Source organism: Vipera ursinii (assembly GCF_947247035.1).
Source record: "Vipera ursinii genome assembly, chromosome: 1".
NCBI classification, from domain to species: domain Eukaryota; kingdom Metazoa; phylum Chordata; class Lepidosauria; order Squamata; family Viperidae; genus Vipera; species Vipera ursinii.
This window is the reverse complement of record NC_139512.1, coordinates 277,456,264-277,469,791: the sequence shown is the minus strand read 5'-3', so window position 1 is coordinate 277,469,791 and position 13,528 is coordinate 277,456,264.

Genomic DNA, 13,528 nt, shown 5'->3' with positions numbered 1-13,528 from the left:
AAGCCCTCACTATATCTGGGGTTATATTTTCAAGATGTTATGTGTATTGTGTGGTGCTTTGGAGTAAAAGTCAAGTGATCCAGGATCAAGTCATCCTTTGTCAGAGAAACAGTCCTGGCCAGGCATTTTCTGTCCTGCCAACCAATTTCATAAAGTTATTGTGAAGAATTGCTCCATGTACTCTCTGGAGTTCTTGAAATAAAGATGGGATATAAATCTAATTAAAGTAAATAATGCTAACCATCATTCAGTCTGACTTTGATGACTATTCCCATAGTCCACCAGCCATCATCATCAATCATTTTTAGGTCCTGTTGATTCTAGCAGGAAAAGCTTAACTACATGCTCAATTCTCTACTGAAGTTGGTGGAGTTGGATAAGAGTTATGACTCAGAGTTGTAATTTAAAACATTTGATTTGTCAGTTGTGGAAATGTTGTTATAATGAATAAAGCCTTTGGAAAAAAACACCATCATATGTACTTTTGATTTAGTGGCACACACACACAAAAAAAGCCACAACAATGTAGGTTAAGATTTGGACACTAAAATCAATTAGCTGTTACATGTTTTCTCTGTGTTGGTTGAAAAGACATGACCTCATCCTACTGAGCAGCAGTTGCAAGCAAAGCAGTTGATGGACGATCAAATATATTCCAAGCACTTTCCAGGAATAAAAACAATTGCATTAACCAATGAGAGCATGGACTGGGACAAAGACCAAAAGTACTGTCACCCTCCTTATTTAAAGGAGAAGGGACCTCATTTTTATTATTCCTAGGTATTTTCATCCATAGAGTCAATAGACCAGAGATGGCAAACCTTTTGGGATTGACATGTCAAAAATTTGGAAAATGTCTAACATGACTCTGTTGCTGTGTCACTCTCCCCCAAACTAAAGAGGAGCAATTCTTTACACATTCTTTTATTTTAAAAAAGTTATATAATAATTGAGGCAGCTCCGGATTGCATGAAGCCTTTGTTCTTGAAGTGGCTTCAGAGGATGCTCTTCCACACCCTCTGCAGCCTCCAACAACCATTCAAAAGCATACCCCGTGCTCATGCGATTTATGGAGGCACCAAAGTCTGCTCAAGAAAGCATCCCATTCTCTCATGGGCTCTGCAGCTTCAGAAAATCCTGTAAAAACAGGGCATGTAAAGATTATGCAAATCCAGTTGCTTGCAATGAGACTTGAATCAGGTCTTAGTGTCCCAGGCACAAAACTGATTACAGGCAGTTCTTGAGTTATGAGGATAATTAAACTGAAAATTACAGTTGTAAGCTACGATGGCCATAAAGTAGGGCACCATATGACTGGGTCCTCTCTCTCTCTCTCTCTCTCTCTCTCTCTCTCTCTGTCTCTTTCTCTCTCTCTCTCTTTTTACAGAGATCGTTAAGTGGACACCATGGTTGTTAGGTGAACCCATTGTTCATGATGGGGTGATTTTTGCTAGAAACCAGAAGTAAACGCCAGTTTCCAGGCAAAGCATGGTCATGTCATTGCGGGGTGCTACAAATGGCTGTAAATGCATGCCAACAGCCAAGTGCTCAAAATGTGGTCACATGACCATGGAGTTGGCATAACAGAACTTTGAAACCAGATTGTAAACAGCTTTGGGGGTAGGGTCAGTTGTAACTTCAAGTGGTTGCTAAGCAACTGGTTACAAGTTGAGGCCTATTTGTAGAATTCAAGGCAGCATTCTACTGTCACACTGCAAAGCTCCACCCATTTCATCCATGCACACAATCTCAAGATACACATACCAAAGGGGTGGAGATTGCACCAGGAAAGTACCAGGAAAGTATAACACTTCTCTCCTCATTCACCCTAACCCACCTCCTGTGGATGTTTCTAGTTGGATTTAAAACATAACATCCCAAACCAATACAACAGCAAGACCTTTTTCTAAAAACAGAAGGTCTTCGGTGCAGTAGTTTTAAAAAATGTTCATAGAATTGTTGAAATTCACCATTCCTGCTGTTCTTAACTTGTTTTCCTTCCTCTCTTCCTCTTAATCTCTGCCAACTCTCATGAAGCAGTTCAGCAGTGCTATTTCCCCAAACCCCATGGAAGTAATGCTGGAGAAAAACTCGCTTGTTTGCAGAATTATTGCCAGTGCATGAAGTCTACTCTTATCTTCTGAAAATAGACAAATCAGCTCATTTGCTTTGTCTTGCTGAGACACAATCCCTGTCATGCAATAAATCAGACAGCATCTTATGTGACCCAGAGTTCTGGCCAATAAAAGGAGAACAGATATATCTGGCCCTACTCAACTTCACTGCTCTTTCTTGGGCTTTCTAGACGGGTAGATCTGTCAATGTTAAATTACTCCTGGGGTAATGGGAATTTTTTTTAAAATCGTTTTGCTACAACTTCATGCCATTATTTCACTCATGACCCAAAAGCCTTGGTCAGTCACAAAAAATAAACAATCATGCTGAGAAAAGATCTTCATTTATATTACCTTACTAAAATTAATTGGATTAATTTTATACACCCCTTCATGGATTACTGCCTTGTTGTGGCGAAGGGGCTTGCGTAATTCAATGAAGCTATGAGCTATGCCGTGCAGGGCCACCCAAGATGGACAGATCATAGCAGAGAGTTCTGACAAAACGTGATCCACTGGAGGAGTAATACCTCCCTAAAAAACCTTGATCCAGCTTGCCTGGCTGGTAGCACCTCGTAAGGGCCCCTTTCCAGGGTTACAGGAGAAGACGGTCAATGGTTTTGAAGGCAGAAGAAGGCTCTATGCCCCAACAGTGGATAAAACGGCAGAACCATCTTCTAGGAGAAGGGAAACTCTGATTTCAAACCTCCACTGTCTTGTGGCTATATCTACTACTGGAAAAGGCTTCAGGAGTCAAACCTCAAGGTAAAATATGGAGCCGGAGTTCCGGAAGCAGTTCGTGACTGTGTACAATCACGTTCTGGTAACTCCTGCAACACAGCTGGAACTAATCGTATCGGCCTCGCCGTTCCATTGGACTATTTCAGCGACGTGGAAAGGGGGGATCTGCTGCCATTACTGTTCACTCTGCCAAAGACCTTCAACAACTTATGGACTCCTTTTAGCAAGGCCTGTCAACACTTTGGACTAACAATCAGCCTGAAAAAAACACAAGTCATGGGTCAGGACATGGATTTACCTCCCTATATTACCATCTCTGCACAAGAACTGGAGGTCGTCCATGACTTTGTGTACCTCGGTTCAACCATCTCCAACACTCTCTCTTTAGATACGGAGCTGAATAAATGTTTTGGTAAAGCGGCCACCACATTTTCCAGACTTACAACGAGAGTATGGCTTAATAAGAAGCTGACAGAACATACAAAAATCCAGGTCTATAGAGCCTGTGTCCTGAACACACTCTTGTACTGCAGTGAGTCTTGGACCCTTTACGCATGTCAGGAGAGAAAGTTAACACCTTCCGATGTATTCTTGGCAACACCTGGCATGACAAACTTCTAAATAGCGCAGTCCTGGAATGTGCTGGAATTTCTAGCATGTATACACTATTGAAACAGCGACATCTATGCTGGCTTGGGTATGTCATGAGAATGGCTGATGGTCAGATTCCGAAAGATCTCCTGTATGGAGAACTAGTGCAGGGAAAGCACCCCAGAGGGAGACCAAAGTTGCGATAGAAGGATATTTGCAAGAGGGATCTAAAGGCCTTGGGAATGGACATTAACAGCTGGGAAAACTTGGCCTCTGGTCACTCAGCTTGGAGGCTAAAGATTCAGCATGGCCTTCTCCAATTCGAAGAAACACTTGTGTGGCAGGCTGAGGCAAAGAGGCAGTCCCGGAACCAGTGAAATCTGGTTCTCAAATTGGCCTTTTTAGCCACACCAGATGCTGCTTTAGGACATCTTTCCAGAGCACGATATCATAGTCTCTCGAGACTGAAGGATGCCAATGAATTTTATACACGTCAGTCCACAGGTTCCAGCCCATTATTTGTATTCAGTCACTCACATTATTTTAATCGCCTTGGCTAATTAAAATAGTTGCAATTCCATTTATATTCTTTTTATATGAGTAAGCCTCCTCAAATACATTTTATACTGGTCACTGTTTTGTATTCAGTACACATACATTACCTACCCATTCTTGACCTTCTTTCTTGTTATTTTATATATAAACTTCTTAAACAAACTATTCTTGTTGCATTCTATTTATCTGTATGTTTCTCCTGACACATCCAATGCTCACTACCATATAACAAAGGGTGTTCTTTGAAGGATGCTCTTATATGTAGTTCATTTTCACTTCTTTCACATTCATTCCTCATAAAAAACAACAACATACTATTCATTGCTTTTATCCAGCATTTACACATCTTAAAATTTCTCCATTCATGTCCCCATCTTTAGTCAACACTCTACCAAAGTATTCACCTGTTCATTTTAGTGTTTCTCAATTTATGAAGCCATTATAGCCATCTTTTCTTTCATACAAACATTTTCAGATCCATTCTCCTTATTGCAATGCTTTGAATGCAGCTCATTCAGGTTCTTTGCTAGGAACTCAGCATCATTTGCATACAAAATACACATGCATTCATGGTTTTCAAAAATATATATCTCATGCCACCATAAACACTTCCCTGATTCAGTTCCAGATTCATGCAAAACATTCCATCACCAAAGTCTGTTTAGTTTACCACGTTTACTCTAATCAACATTTAGTAAGTTTTCTTTCCCAAACACATATTCCCAATGTCCCATTAAAGACTGCCTAGCTTTCCTTCACTTGAGTTTTACCCAAAATCATCTCATTTTTTTTGTTTTTAATTCCGTTGCCCAAGACTCTTTGTTTAACCTCCCACACCATTTCCAGAACATTTTTCCATTTCAATCAGATTATTCTGTATCTTCTCTTTGATTTTTAACTGTAAAGCATTCCAATGTTCTACTGGACTACATTTTTAGTATCCTCAGTTATGAATCCAAATTGGAAATTAACATAACACAAGTTCTTACTCTGTTTCAAAAGTTGACTGAGAAACACATTTTGCACCTTCGGTGGTTTTCCTGACTTTAAGGGAGAGGGGGACACTGTCATTGATCCTCTGCACTTAAAGGAAAATTATTTATTTAAAAGGTTCTAAAAATGTTGGAAAGCAGCTAGTGATAGTGGCTGTCAGTATACCTCAAAGAATGATCTATCAAAATAGAGCTCTGGGTAGGGAGAGATTGTTGATTACAAGAATGACTTTGAGAAGGGACTGCCATTCTTTCTAAGAGGGTTATTTCCCTTTCCTTAGAGTCTTATCCTTGCATTTTGCCTAATTCATTAGTGCCAATTTGAATCTGCATTAATAAAATAAACTGTATTAAGCCAAATAAGACAGGCAAAATCTAGGCAGCTAAAGTGTGAGTTTACTTTGTATGCTATATTCTAATGCCTAAAAATCAAATCAGCATATTTAAGGGACCTTTAGTATTGAACTTCATCCTAACTTCATAATGAACTATAAAAACTTGAAACCAAAAACATTGTTCTTATGCCAAGCAGATGATACAGATTATCTACATTACTTAGTTTTCCTCCTTTCACTGTTAAAGAAATCATATTCTCAAGTTGGAAAGAAAACTCACTGACATCTGGGCTGTAATATAAAGAAATTCCATTTGAGAACTATAAATATCTTTTTGTTGTTTGCTTTAATATACCCCTAGTACTTAGTTTTGTACTTTAAATATATACATCATAAATCGAACAATGGACATGGGATAAATAAACTGGATTAGGTGTTGTAACCTAAAGTTAGGGAAGAAAATAGGTCTGAAAACTATGCAATATTGCCTTCACAAACAATAAGACTTTCTTTCTTTCTTTCTTTCTTTCTTTCTTTCTTTCTTTCTTTCTTTCTTTCTTTCTTTCTTTCTCTTTCTTTCTTTCTTTCTTTCTTTCTTTCTTTCTCTTTCTTTCTTTCTTTCTTTCTTTCTTTCTTTCTTTCTTTCTTTCTTTCTTTCTTTCCTCTCTCTCTCTCTCTCTTTTCCTTCCTTCCTTCCTTCCTTCCTTCCTTCCTTCCTTCCCTTCTTTCTGCTCTCCCCAGGACACCTCAAAACTGCCTTTAGAAGAAAGAGAGTATAAGGGGATAGAGAAGAAAGAGGCATTCATTCTTCAATTGTGTCTGTGCTGGAGACAGATCTCAGAATCAGAGTACAGAGTATGGAACTATATCTAGTGGTTATGATATAGGATTAGAAGCAGGAAAACTAGGTAGTACTCATGGAAGCTGACTGTGTGACTTTCGACCAGTCATACTCTTTCTGTAGAAGAGCATAACTTTGAAAAAGGAATACAAAAAACATTAAGGAAAGATCAACTTGGGACAGAAGAGGGAATGAGAAAGAAACTCAAGATGACACTGTCTTGAGACTTTGATATAAGAGAGGTCCAGGTCTACCAGTCTGGTAATATACCCCACAAACAATAGAAATCCATCATTCCTTGTGGTGTCTGCCTCCTGACCTAGCAAAAATATTAAAAACATTGTTTCGGTAGTTATTTGGTTATTTATGTACATTTTTCAATTGTTTTAATTGTTTTGAAAGTATGTCTTCTCTAAATTCTCTTGATTAAATGCATATTTAGCTGGGCTTCCTTATGCTCTGAAAAGATAGTGGTTTTAATTAGCGAATTAAACTGCAGATGAAGCCATGATTGCAGGACAATAACCAATTAAACTTCTCCATGTCCTTGGAGTTTGAAAGAGATGATGACAAGAGACAAACAAACTACGTATTTCACACGAATGTATGTAAAAATGCTTAAGTTCTCTTCTGAACAATAAAAAGCTATACTAATGGGAAACTGGAAAGAGGCAGTTTGGTATAGTGGTTAAGGCACCAGGCTAGAAGCAGGAAACTAGATTTTCTAGTCCCACCTTAGACATGAAGCCAGCTGGGCCACCTTGGGCCAGTGAATCCCTTCCCCTCAACCCTAGGAAGGAGGGAAGGGCAAATCACTTCCAAAAGTCTTGCTAAAAAACCCCCACAGGAATTAGTCTATGCAGTTGTCAGGACTTGACATTGACTCGAAGGAACATGCATGCAGACCCCCCACACAGTGAGACAGACAGACAGACAGGGAAGCTGGAACAAATCCTGACAAACTCTTAAGTCAGAATGGAGGCTCATAAGATTTCTGATTGACTGTTGAGGTATTTGGGCTGTCAGGAAACCAGATTAGGTGTCAAAGATCTGTATAGAGATCCAAAACGCAACTAGGATTTATTTATTTTACAATATTTATACCTTCATGCCCCCAATCCAATTGGACCCTGTGCAAGTCAACAAAGTCAAAATAAAACAGGAGGCTAAAATCCATATATATAATTATAAAAAACCAATACATCATAGATGTCATTGATTAAACTAACTGAAACAATGTCTTCTTTGGCTAGTTTTTGTAACACAAAAAGAAGGAATTTTCCATTCCTGCGGAATAGGACTGGTCAACTATGGCCCCCTTACAACCTGCAGATGTGAACTCCCAGAATTGCATGCTGGCTCAGGAATTCTAGGAGTTGAAGTCCACAACTCATAAAGGGGCTGTAATTGCCCACCCCTTCCTGAGAGGGAGATCTAGATATAGATGAACATCTTCAGGATTTTACTCTTAAGAATTTTAAGAATGAGACATTCTTACAGTAGTCATTAACTGCAAATATTTTGATTGTTGCTTATACTGAACTAGATTTATAAAAAGCCCTATGAGACAACAGTATGTGACCTATCTAGATCAAACAGAAATGGGAAAATCAACGGATGCATTTCTTAGAAGTCTTGGTATGCTTCTAAGAATGAAAATAAGAAAGCAATGATAAACACAATTGTGTACTGAAACACTGCATATTTATCTGACTGAACAAATATATCTTTGTATGATTATGGTGGGACACGGTGGCTCAGTGGGTTAGGACGCTGAGCTTGTCGATCAGAAGGTCGGCAGTTCGGCGGGTCAAATCCCGAGTGCCGTGTAACAGAGTGAGTGCCTGTTACTCGTCCCAGCTTCTGCCAACCTAGCAGTTTGAAAGCACATAAAAAAATGCAAGTAGAAAAATAGGGACCACTACGGTGGGAAGGTAACAGCATTCCGTGCGCCTTTGGTGTCTAGTCATGCCGGCCACATGACCACGGAGACATCCTCGGACAAGCGCTGGCTCTTCGGCTTTGAAACGGAGATGAGCACCGTCCCCTAGAGTTGGAAACGACTAGCACGCATGTGCGAGGTGTATATTTCAACACATTCTCTAGCAATAATCGCTAATGATTTACCACATTATACACCACATTTCTGCATGAAAATTTAAAGTAAAATAGGCAGGGATTGGTGCTTGTTTATTAAACCTTAATATTGCTAAAAAAAAAAGTAGCTATAACAGGGAACTGGTTTGTCAACTTTAATCCATCCCTTTGTCCTCCTATAATTTACCGTTTTCCTTTCTTTCTTTTGAAATAAAACTGCTAACGTTAAACTAAACATATTTTGAAACAAACTGGGCTTCTCAGAAAGTCAGTGCTTAACAACCACAACTGGGACCAGCAACTCTGCTGCTATGCAACATGTTCATTAAGCAAGACATAAGATGTGACTTGCAATTTTCCTGCTGGCTTTTCCATTGACTCTGCTTGTTGGAATCCAGCCTTGAAGCCGGCAAATGGTGATCATGTGATCATGGGTTTCTCGGATGGTCGTAAACACCCACCGGTTGAACTTTAGTGAATCTAGATCACATGACTGCAAGGATGCTGCAAAGTTTATAAATGCAAAGACCAGTCATAAAGTTAATATTTTATCGCAATTGTAACTTCAAACAGTCACTAAACACAGCAGTTTTTAAGTGAGGTCTACCTATTGTTTATAGGTGCCTTTTTTGAAATAAGCTCAAGGATTTAAGGATCTTTCCATTGCAGAGGGCATTTGGGAATTTAAATTCCTGGTGGTTTTATTAATATAGTTCAGAAGAGGAAGAAGAAAAGCAGTTCTCTTATATTCTGTGATATTAAAAAGACCAGAGAAAACAGATATGCATTATAAAATCACTAGATGATAACTGAACAGACCTGTTCAATGATCCAGGGAAGTCTGAGGCATTTCTGGTTTTATAAATAACATGAATATAAATAAGCAGGAATTAAAAAGTGATGACATAATAAAATATGGCACTGAACACCTCAATCAACTGAAAAAGAGTGATAGACAGGGGTAGGCAACCTTGGCTGTTTTATGACTCATGGACTTCAACTCCCAGAATTCCTGAGCTAGCCATGCTGAGGGAAAAGGGAGAGGTTTCCAAGCTGAGCCATGGTGGCTCAGGAAATCTGGCAGTTGAAGTCCACCAGTCATAAAACAGCCAAGGTTGCCTACCCCTGGATTATACGAATACAGACACACACATGAAACTTAGTCGGTCTTGAGATTTAGGCTATTTGATCCTATCTCAGCCTTCACAGATCAGAGATGAGTCTCTCCTGAATAAAGCCTGGCCTTCACAGATGTAAAGACAATGGAGCTGGTTAAATCTCAAATGGTTCTTTTTAAAGAGTTTAGGCAACTGCTTTGAGCCAGAATTAATTGCTTCATATTGACATCTCCCTGTAACTCTGTTGAATATAATTTAAAAGAAAAGAAAAGAAAAGAAAAGAAAGAAAACAGACTGTTTTAAGACTTTGAATCAAATTCGAGGGGATTTTGATGGTTTCTCCAACTGAATTGGAGCAGATTGCTTTGAATACAGTGGTAATGATGATTTAGTACCAGATGTGGCTTGTTATATAAACTGGCTTTGCAATATTCAGAGCAGGCAGCTCCTAGTATGGAGGCAATAGTGCTGTGAATTGTTCTACCAAAAAGATTTATATCACAGTTGGAATTACTAACAAAACATTCCCTCCTCTTGGGAGCCACATCCTCTCAGGGTGCCCATCACTGGACACTGAGTGATCCAGCATGTTTTATCACAAATGTGCTGACAGCTGCTGCACTAGATATTTATACTTACTTCACTAAATATATATATATTGTTCCCCTGAATATGAAAATCTTTTTATGCTTGCTGCCATAACGGGAACCAGGCCAAGAATGCTTCAACTTCTACTCAGTTAGTTCTATTCGGTATTGTTCTTTGGGGATTTCTGCTAGAGGTAACAGAAATAATTTCTTCTGACTATTGGGCTGGTAGTTAATTTAGGAAGGAGCAATAAACTGTGGATTCTGACGAAGTTTCTATGAAGACGGAGACTGGGACACAAAACTACCCCTAGCATGAGGACAGAAGTCTATGCCAGTAATAACAGTTCTAACTTTACTTATGAATATTTGCACATTTATAGTGGAGCAATGCAGATTCCAAAAATGATTCAGATGAAGTGTTTTAGACCTCACAAGTACATGCACGCAAGTCGCTGCTGATCATTCAAGCATCACAACTTGTTTTTTTGAAAGTGTAAGCCTGAAAAAATATGAAATACCGGTAAGTCAAATGGCACATGAGAAAAATATAAATAAATAACAAAGAAGCACTATTTCATTAATTCAGTTCAGTGCTTCATTTAAATCGGTTTTGAAACATGACCAAGCTTAATCCGTAGCATCACCAATCAAAGGAATCAGTGTGCTTTTACCACGTCCAGGGCAGAACCTGGGAGTTATGATTAATATTTTAATAAACTAAGTGGCCCTTAACTCTTGCAGCCTAATTGATATCAGATTGTGTCCATAATTACATGTCGCATTTGCAGAATCAAAGCAGAATAATATTCTTTTCAGCCTTTTCTTGACCATCAATATAGAAATGCTCTCTTCTTCTTTTCCCCCTCGCCCCTCCATTTCTTCCTTCCTAGGGTCAGAAAAAGTGACTGGTTTCAAGTCCCCCAGCTGGCTTTGTGTCTAAAGTAGAACTAGAACTCATATCTCCTGGATTTTAGCCTAGTGCCTTAATCACTACACCAAACGGCTCTCTAATGTTGTAGGGATACAATTTATTCTACAGACAAAAGAGCAGGCAGGTAGGTAGGTAGGTAAAATGCTATATTAACACAGTTATCTGAATAAGCCTAGAAGTAAAAGATTAAGAAAAAAAGACAATATCTTACCAAACACACGGGCTCTAAAAAAGTCCAGACACCGAACGAAGTGAAACCAAACACTTCCAAATGCTACTGGAGAGATCCTAAGAGAAGAACTTTTTTTAAAAAAAGTGATAAAAACAAAAACAGTCTTACAAAAGGTGTAAACACTGTAGATCTAAAAGTATCTAATTTTCCTCTGTCTTAACCATACAAGGTAAAGTAAATTAAAAATAATTGTTTCATCCTAACAAGCAAGGACAAACCTTTACATTAGACTTGAACAAGGAGACACATTTCTACCTTCTCCTAATACTCACCTTCTTCTCTGATTTGAACAAAAATATCATATGCAATAACCACCATAATTCCATAGGTTCAACAGTTGCTTTTTAAAAAAACCTCCTAATTATACTATTACAGTATTACTCCAACTCCTATAGGGAAAGAGGAAAAATAAACCCACTTACCTTAAACAAGATTGTCCTAAGAATGACTTAATAAAATCATGGTTGTTGTGCACAACTCACCTGCATCCTACTACAAAACAGGCAATTGTTCAAGAGAACAATAAAAATGCTAACCATAATTTTATTTATGGGAATGGACTCTTTACTATTTTGCTGAGACTAAAACGTTGGTATCAGATATGAGCTGCAAAAATCTGGGCAACCATAAATGGGAGTCTGGTAATCCTAATTGTTATTAGTTTTGTCATTAACGTTGACATATATCCCTTTTAGATATTTGGGATATGTTAATCTTCATGACAAAGGAACAACGTTCAAAATCAAGTGAAATATTTATTCATTATGTTTCTAATCCAAAAGCTGAAGATCTCCAAGCACATTAACAAAATTATTAAAATGTGAGAGATTTCTAAAAAAGAAAAAAGGACCAAACAATAAATTCCAGTGATAAATATATTTATTTGGGTAAGCAGTATCTAGGAATGTGATAAAGTGAATGGAATAGTGGTACTTATAAATTGAATTTCAATGTGACTTGAAACTGCATTGATGGGGAATTCTAAAGCCAAGGCATTCAACCTGTTTCGGGAATACTTTCAGGGCTAATTTGTTACTTAAACAGTAATCATTGTTTTCAGGATTTCTTGTACCAAGGTTTTTCCAGATAGACAAAAAATGAAGCATACAAGGACACAGTAAAGCCTGCTGGATTAACTGCTTCATCTTTACTTGACTGAATGGAACACTGCTCGGGAAATGGATCCAGTGTAGGAAGAGAAGCTGGTTTATTTTTACTTCTTTTTTGTTGCTGAAATGCTGAAAACATTTCCAAATTACTCTAACCTAGTAAGTAGACATTTCCTAATAAACCCAAACTATGTCTGGTACCTTAGTTACTTAAATGTATCTAATTCTTCTGACCTTGATGGACTGTTGCCTTGCAGTGTTGAAAGGGCTTCTGCGTCCCAATGATACTCTGAGCATCCCAGAAGAGTTACTGTTGAGGGGCTGGTCTTAGATAAGTGGTCAGTCTAAGTCAGGGGTCTTCAAACTTGGCCGGTTTAAGACTTGTTGACTTCAACTCCCAGAATTCCTCAGCCAGAGGAATTCTGGGAATTGAAGTCCACAAGTCTTAAAGCGCCCAGGTTTGGAGACCACTAGACTAAGTTATATCTGCTGGAGGAAAAAATGGCAACCCATTGCCATACATCAGGATAAGGTCAATTTAATACAGGAAGATGATCCCCTAGGTCAGAAAGTATCTAATGAACTATTGGGGAAGAGCAGAGGATATGTGCAAATAGCACTGGTGCTTCTAATATGGCAGAAAGAACATCCAGTTGCTGATGCTGCCAGAGGCAAAAAGAACATCTGATGTTATAAAAATCATGTATACCACTGGTATGTGGAATGTTAGAACAATAAATCAAGGCAAACTTAGTATTGGCAGAGCAGAAATGTCAAGACTGAATATTGACATTCTGGGAATCAGTGAACTGAAATGGACTGGAATGGGTCACTTCACTTCAGAGAATCACCAGATGTTCTGCAACATGAGCTTGCAAGAACTCGGAAGCAGTGACTGACAAACATTCCTGGCAAAATAACACCCATCAGAACATGGAAGCAACTGAACAAACTAGTGAGAATAAAGTCCTTATGACTGCAGCTTCTTCTGTTCAGTTGTTATAACTGTAAAACGTGCAGATAAACCAGAAAGAGTCTACTGCTACAAAGCTAGGACACTGCACCAGGATATCAAATCTTGGCAAACTTGTAAGCCGCCAGCAGTGCCTGTATTGAGATAACACACAGTTATCACACTGCTTCTATGTTTTGCCATCAGATTACAAAGATTGAAAAGAATATCCAAAAAATGGTGGGTTTATCAAGAAAGCTCTTCATTTTAACACGTGTTGTTCATTTAGAGGCATTATCAGAAATGTTCATATGCTGCTAAGGTAGGATC